Below are 7720 nucleotides of genomic sequence, written 5' to 3'. Positions count from 1 at the left end.
CGGGACAGTTCCTGTCCATAGACCACGGCCGATTCCTTCCTCCTCCTTAACCGAATTTCATTACCCCCTTAACTAAGGGTGGCGTCAGGAAAGACATCCGGCCGTAATACATTCTCCTTTCTTCTTTCTTTCTTAATCTGTTTACCCTCCAGGGTTGGTTTTCCTCTCGGACTGAGCGAGGGATCCCACCTCTGGGATACAACTAGGGATACAATTTTGGTCTGCGATACAACTGGGGAGGATGACCAGTACCTCGCCCAGGCGACCTCACCTGCTATGCTGAGCAGGGGCCTTGTGGTGAGGAGGGGAAGTTTGGAAGGAATAGACAAGGAAGACGGAAGGAAGCGGCCGTGGCCTTAAGTTAGGTACCATCTCGGCATTTGCCTGGAGATGAAGTGGGAAACCGCGGAAAAACACTTCGAGGATGGCTGAGGTGGGAATCGAACCCACCTCCACTCAGTGGACCTCCTGAGAGGACTCCGTTCCAGCCCTCGTACCACTTTTCAAGTTTCGTGGCAGTGCTGGGAATCGATCCCGGGCCTCTGGGGTGACAGCTAAGCACACTAACACTACACCACAGAGGCGGACCGTAAAACATGTCATTAAATTAATATCACGTCATTCCCGATCCCGTATCAAGAAACGGGGTAGAGTCTATTATTATTATTATTATTATTATTATTATTATTATTATTATTATTATTATTATTATTATTATTATTATTATTATTATTATTGAGGATACGCGGGACACAAGTAAATGGTCCAAAATCTGTGACAAATACTTGTGATGTGAACTAACAGATATCTTGACATGACTGAACTTTAATTTTGCTATTTTTTGTATGTTTTGTCTTCTGCCGTGGGCTTAAATGGCCTGGTTAAGTACAATAAATGATAATGAGGAGGATTATTATTGTAATAAACGATCATCTTCTTATATATAAAAAGATTAAGCATCTACAGCCCACTAATTCAGCATTTATTTCAAAGATAGAGGTGACTATTTCTAGGAGTAACGAGCCTTCCTCTTACCAGGAGGCCTTGGGTTTGAGTCCTGTTATTTACTGGCATCTGAGGGGTGGCTCACAGTCCACTCGGCCTACCCGAGGGTCTATCCGTCGGTGAAATTGCGGCCTCGGTCTAGAAAACCAAGAATAAATGCCGAGAAGATTCGATACGTGGTAATCTGCAGGTTTTCGGGCTGAGCAGCGATTGCTTGGTAGGCCGAGACCCATTAAAACTGTAGCGTCATGGAATTGTTTGGTTAAGTTTTTTGGGGGGGGGGGGGGGCGGGGGGGAGGTGACTGTAGTCTGATCCTGGAATGAGTTGAAGGTTAACGATCAGTTTATGAGCTTTGTAAGCAATCAAAACGCTGAAGGTATCACCGGTAAAATGCTTAATGTTCTGTCATCTTCAGAACCGGATCTAAAACGCAATAGGGGATAAGGATATGACGAGGCTTTCGTAATGAGTGGGGTACACAATGGCCTGAAGGTTACAAAACTTGTCCTCATGCGTCGTACATTGTATAGCTCACAACTGAAATCTGCCTCAATTATGTCGATAAAAACTCGAGAAACTTACAGTTATGTAAGGCCTGACCACATTACTATGGCCACAGTATTTCACTATGAATCCTCCTTACACGAATAACGGAGGAATCTCAAGTCACACTATAAAATGTTGGTTTATGATACTGGTTAGCACATTACGATGCTAGTTGTAGTGATTTAGGAGTAGAGTACTGAGATAATCTGCCTCATTACAAGTAAAATAGAAAACGAAAAACAATATCAGCGAATCAGTTTGGAGAAGAGAAGGAAAAATAGAAAGGAAACCAGATGCTTCCCAAGAAAGAATAGATTTGAAGTGTGGGGTTGATTATTGTTTTAAGAAGAAGCATAAACTGGGCAACCACCCTCTATTAACACTAATCAAACGGAAAAAGGAAGGGCCGATCGTTCGAAGAATACCGGGTGAGTTGGCCGTTCGCGTAGAGGCGCACGGCTGTGAGCTTGCGTCCGGGAGATCGAGGGTTCGAATCCCACTGTCGGCAGCCCTGAAGATGGTTTTCCGTGGTTTCCCTTTTTCACACCAGGCAAATGATGGGGCTGTACGTTAATTAAGGCCACGGCCGCTTCCTTCCACCTCCTAGGCTTTTCCTATCCCATCGTCGCAATAAGACCTATCTGTGTCGGTGCGACGTAAAGCAACTAGCAAACCTTCGAAGAATGAAGGTATCGGCAAAGTAAGTGGAAGCAATGCCCAGTGGTTGCCAACAAACTCACCCAGTTTGAAAGCCCCTAGAGTCCCTATTAGTCGCCTCTTATGACAAGTAGGGGATATTGTGGATATATTATATTGCCCCGAACCAGAGTGGTACGTTTGAAATGTAAAAATAGTTATCCAACTGACGAGCCCGTTGCCACACTGCACCATAGTGCAGAGACCCTGAAAACCTGGCCGAAACCTCAAAATGAAAACTTCTCAAAATCTGTCACTAGGTTAAAAATTCTAGGAAGTAATGTCCTGGAATAAGACTAACAAACAACTGATTAGCAGACTTCAAACATTTGTGAACAGAAGTTTGAGGAATATCCTGAGGATATGGTGGCCACAAGTAATCTCCAATGAAGAACTATGGAAAAAAAAACCCATCAAACACCCATTGATATTGAGATGTGTCGTAGGAAATGGAAGTGGATCGGGCATACATTACGGCGAGATAAAGACAACATAGCAAGACAAGCCCTGGAATGGATCCCACAAGGTAGCAGGAGAAGAGGCAGACCAAGAAACACATGGAGGAGGAGTGTAATAGCAGAAGGGATGGAGAAAGGAGGAAAGACCTGGACAGAGATCAGGACGATGGCGCAGAACAGAGTCCGGTGGCGGAAGTTCGTTGATGCCCTATGCTCCACTTAGGAGATACAGGAAATAAGAAAATGTCCTGGAATATTCTAAACAGTCGGGGTAGTCGTGAAATTCCCAGCCTTCTTCAGTCAGACAGTAACTTGGAAAGTTACAGGTTGTGTGCGGGCCACAATTATCCGTGTTTTCAAAATTGGCGTTGGCGAAATTCGAAGGCTCTACAGCCGGTACGTTTTTTTCATACTTTTTTTTTGTTATACTCAGGATTGTCCTTCAACATACTGTTCTTTGGCTGGTCAGACACAAGTTGGTTTAGGCAAAACATAATGTTTTAAAAAAATGCTATTTTCATCTCTATTAGAGATTTAATTCGACTGCCATTTTCTGTTACCAAGGTTTCTCTCTCCAAAAGTAGTTCAATTCCTCCTTTTTTAAAATAGAATCAGTAAACAAAAACTGCTCATTTTTGCTTCTCGTTAAAATAACTGACGCCCACGTCTTCATCATTGAATACGCAGTTTACTTAAGTTATAGGCTACAGCTTTTCCTCTCTTTTGCATATAGGCCTACCGAGTGGTATAGCTGCCGCTATTCACTCAGTTTTATGCAACCCGCAGATTATAGCCTAGCCTAGAAACATTGACCTTGGCTACTCACAGAGATGTATGGTCTTACTACACTTTCTATAATTCGTTTATTCATGTAAACGAAATCAGCATTAACGATAAAGTACCGAATGATGGTAAAGACTCGTAAAATTCTGTATCACAGAAACTTCATGCACAGATAATATGATGGCTGAATGACTAGAAGCTGTGTTGATATAACACTTGTAAACGACAGTTCGTGATTGACCAGCGTGCTTGAAGTTAGAAGAGCAAAGTAGTGCTCGTTTGTTGGAAATTCGAGTCCAGTATGGAACGATTTTTTAATTTCAGTGTTAATGTTCGTGTGAGTCGCGTTGTTGAAGATTAATCTAAATCATGATCAGTTCTCATATTGAGCTTTTTTTCTTCTTCTTCTTCTTCTTCTTCTTCTTCTTCTTCTTAATCTGTTTACCCCCCCAGGTTGGCTTTTCCCTCGGACTCAGCGAGGGATTCCACTTCTACCGCCTCAAGGGCAGTGTCTTGGAGCGTGAGACATGGGTCGGGGGATACAACTGGGGAGGATAATCAGTACCTCACCCAGGCGGCCTCACCTGCTATGCTGAACAGGGGCCTTGCGGGGGATATGGGGAGATTGGAAGGGATAGACAACGAAGAGGGAAAGAAGTGATCGTGGCCTTAAGTTAGGTACCATCCCGGCATTTGCCTGGAGGAGAAGTGGGGAACCACGGAAAACCACTTCTAGGATGGCTGAGGTGGGAATCGATCCCACCTCTACTCAGTTGACCTCCCGAGGCTGAGTGGACCCCGTTCCAGCCCTCGTACCACTTTTCAAATCTCGTGGCAGAGCCGGAAATCGAACCCGGGCCTCCGGGGGAAGGCAGCTAATCACACTAACCACTACACCACAGAGTAAGAGAGCTACTTACAGTAAAGTAAGCTATTACCGACAGAGGTTCAATGGGCTTGTGCATGGGCATTCGATTAATGAAGGGAAAGTTCAAAATGAGCACCTCTTTCGATGCATATCTGAGCACAGTAGAGATGAGTAATTCTTGCTTTCTGCAACGTATGTGGTGGAACCTGCCTGCACTTTGCTGTAAAGATTACTATGTGCGGTTTCATGTGCCGTACGTATGAAGTCCAGTCGTTCTTCGAGTCGAACGTGCGGACTTGCTTGGTTGATTGAGTGTGTCATTATGCTGACAATAAGTGCAGTACATTTTATTCGTTGTAGCCGTTTGCCATATGAAAGTCGCATGTTATTATTCCTTTCTGATGTATGCTTTGTTTTTAAAGGTTAAAAGGGACTTTTGAGACTTAAGGAAGTTAAACCTTAATAAGTTAAAAATTAATTACGAAACTCTTTGAGAATATAAAAATAGAAATGAAAAGCTCGTAGCTACATTCCAACTCTGAGTCCGTCGAAAGAAATCACATGCTAGCTGTAATTAGTAGCATGTATCCACTCAACGTGAGGAACAGTAGGTCTCGTATCTCTGCACTAATGGAATAATCCACGGTATCGCTTTGAATCTGATATTGTATGTTACAAGTTCTGAACTCGAATGTGCAAACAGGTTTACCTTGCTGGAAACACTACAGTATGCTAAGGAATCACGCCTCTTAAGCCCACATAAGTGCAACCATTCCCTACGCGTAGAGTACGTACCTATTACTTGGTTAAATGAGTCCAGCATAATGTTTCAGGTGGTATTCACAATGGATTTGTCCGTAATCGGTGCTTACGTGACAATTATTGTTATGTTTTGTTTATTATAGCTTCCTTAGAATAATATCTGAGACTTCAGAAAAATCAAGTATTCGTAAAGGATGCCTAGAAGAGTACGAAATGAAAATTAAGAAATGCATGACTAAATGAAGTTTCGAACTCGCAATGCTCCATGCAGCTTATCCACGTACATCTAACATACCTAAGTCTTCGCAGCTAGCTCCTCCGTGAACGTCCAGCTCTTACAACTCTGTATTCACGAGGAGAGCGGAAGACCGAGCTCGATAGCTGCAGTCCTTAAGTGCGGCCAGTATCCAGTATTCGGGAGATAGTAGGTTCGAACCCCACTGTCGGCAGCCCTGAAAATGGTTTTCCGTGGTTTCCCATTTTCACACCAGGCAAATGCTGGGGCTGTACCTTAATTAAGGCCACGACCGCTTCCTTCCCAATCCTAGCCCTTTCCTGTCCCGTCGTCGCCATAAGACCTATCTGTGTCGGTGCGACGTAAAGCAACTAGCACGAGGAGAGCGGAAGTTCTCGCTACGTAAAGTTACTGATGTGTTACAGCCTTATGGTCTAGTTTTATGACTTTATTGAACGCTGTAACGGTAGTAATTACATGCAGTCAGCTGTCAGAACTGCTGTACAGAATTTGCCATAGATTATAAATTACTGTGACAAAACACGTTTCTATCCATTTCGATGCGATGAGACTAAACAAAATGGTGGTGAATTGACATGTCTGTAATTGGTCCTAACCTATCAGGTTTTCTATGATACCGTTACCACCCTTTTCTATCAAAAGAAAATCAGGTGCGCAATTCTCAAGCGACAGCTAAAGGAGGAGTTATGGTTTGTACAGTACAGTAACATTTCGTAAAAATGACTGGAATGTTGGACTCCGCTTTACATAAAATGGTACAGTGTGTTTGAGATGGGCCTCACTTACTGCCTCTTGTACAGTTTTTACATTGTATGGGGAAGTCTATATCGGGCTAACTGCGCAAAAAATTGCTGTAAGATGTTGCGCAAGATAGTACTAAGATAAATAATTGAATTACTAGCTGGTTGCATATTATGTTCGGGAATAAATAGGGGCAGCTGTACAACCCGGTATACTCTATAAAAGAAGCGAACTGCTATACATTTTCTGGTTGGCAGATTGAGAACAGACCCCTGCCGCCCCTCTCTCACTCCAAAAGAAAAATCTCGAAAGAACTAAAGGACTTAACTGAAGTGGGCTTGAACAGGTTTTCAGAGTCTCTTGACCACTGTGCACCGGTGGAAGCACTGGTATTTTCATGACTGAAGAGGCCGAAAGAGCTTGAATACTTACTTCACTATTCGCAATCGATGAAACTAGCTTATGGTTCTCTTCAACGAAATTAATTGTTGAGGTAAAAGCCAAAGGCAGGCACTACTTATATGAGAGGAGGTACATATCTGTCTAGTGCCCTGTCACTGCATTGTCCTACAAATAAGGCATGCAGTGGTGTCTCAAGACCAAAAAGCACCGAGCTCGCTAGCTGCAGTCGCTTAAGTGTGGCCAGTATCCAGTATTTGGGAGATAGTGGGTTCGAACCCCACTGTCGGCAGCCCTGAAAATGGTTTTCCGTGGTTTTCCATTTTCACACCAGGCAAATACTGGGGCTGTACCTCATTTAAGGCCACGGCCGCTTCCTTTCCATTCCTAGCCCTTTCCTGTCCCATCGTCGCCATAAGACTTGTGTCGGTGCGATGTAAAGCCAATAGCAAATGGCTTGAAACAGAGCTCTGCAATCGGGAACCGATGGGCTGGTCTCACCGCCAGATGTCCTGAGAATGGTATTCCGTGGTTTTCTATTCTCCTCATTAAGGCGAATTCCAGGATAGTCCCTTTTATAGGCCACGACCACTCCTCCCTCACTCTTCTCCGCACCTCAGATCACCCTCTAGCATGCCCGCAGTTCCCCCAACATGGTACGTTCGTTCGTAATCTGTTTACCCTCCAGGGTCGGTTTTTCCCTCGGACTCAGCGAGGGATCCCGCCTCTACCGCCTCAAGGGCAGTGTCCTGGAGATTCAGACTTTGGGTCGGGGATACAACGGGGGAGAATGACCAGTACCTCACCCAGGCGGCCTCACCTACTGTACTGAACAGGGGCCTTGTGGAGGGATGGGAAGATTGGATGGGACAAGCAAGGAAGAGGGAAGGAAGCGGCCGTGGCCTTAAGTTAGGTACCATCCCGGCATTTGCCTGGAGGAGAAGTGGGAAACCACGGAAAACCACTTCCAGGATGGCTGAGGTGGGAATCGAACCCACCTCTACTCAGTTGACCTCCCGAGGCTGAGTGGACCCCGTTCCAGCCCTCGTACCACTTTTCAAATTTCGTGGCAGAGCCGGGAATCGAATCCGGACCTCCGGGGGTGGCAGCTAATCACGCTAACCACTACACCACAGAGGCGGACTCCCCCAACATGGTAAGGAGTGAAAACATTTTAGTAGTAAAATCGACACGAACAGAATAGC

Source organism: Anabrus simplex, chromosome 3 (assembly GCF_040414725.1).
Source record: "Anabrus simplex isolate iqAnaSimp1 chromosome 3, ASM4041472v1, whole genome shotgun sequence".
NCBI lineage: Eukaryota > Metazoa > Arthropoda > Insecta > Orthoptera > Tettigoniidae > Anabrus > Anabrus simplex.
Note: the sequence above shows the minus strand (reverse complement) of the source record.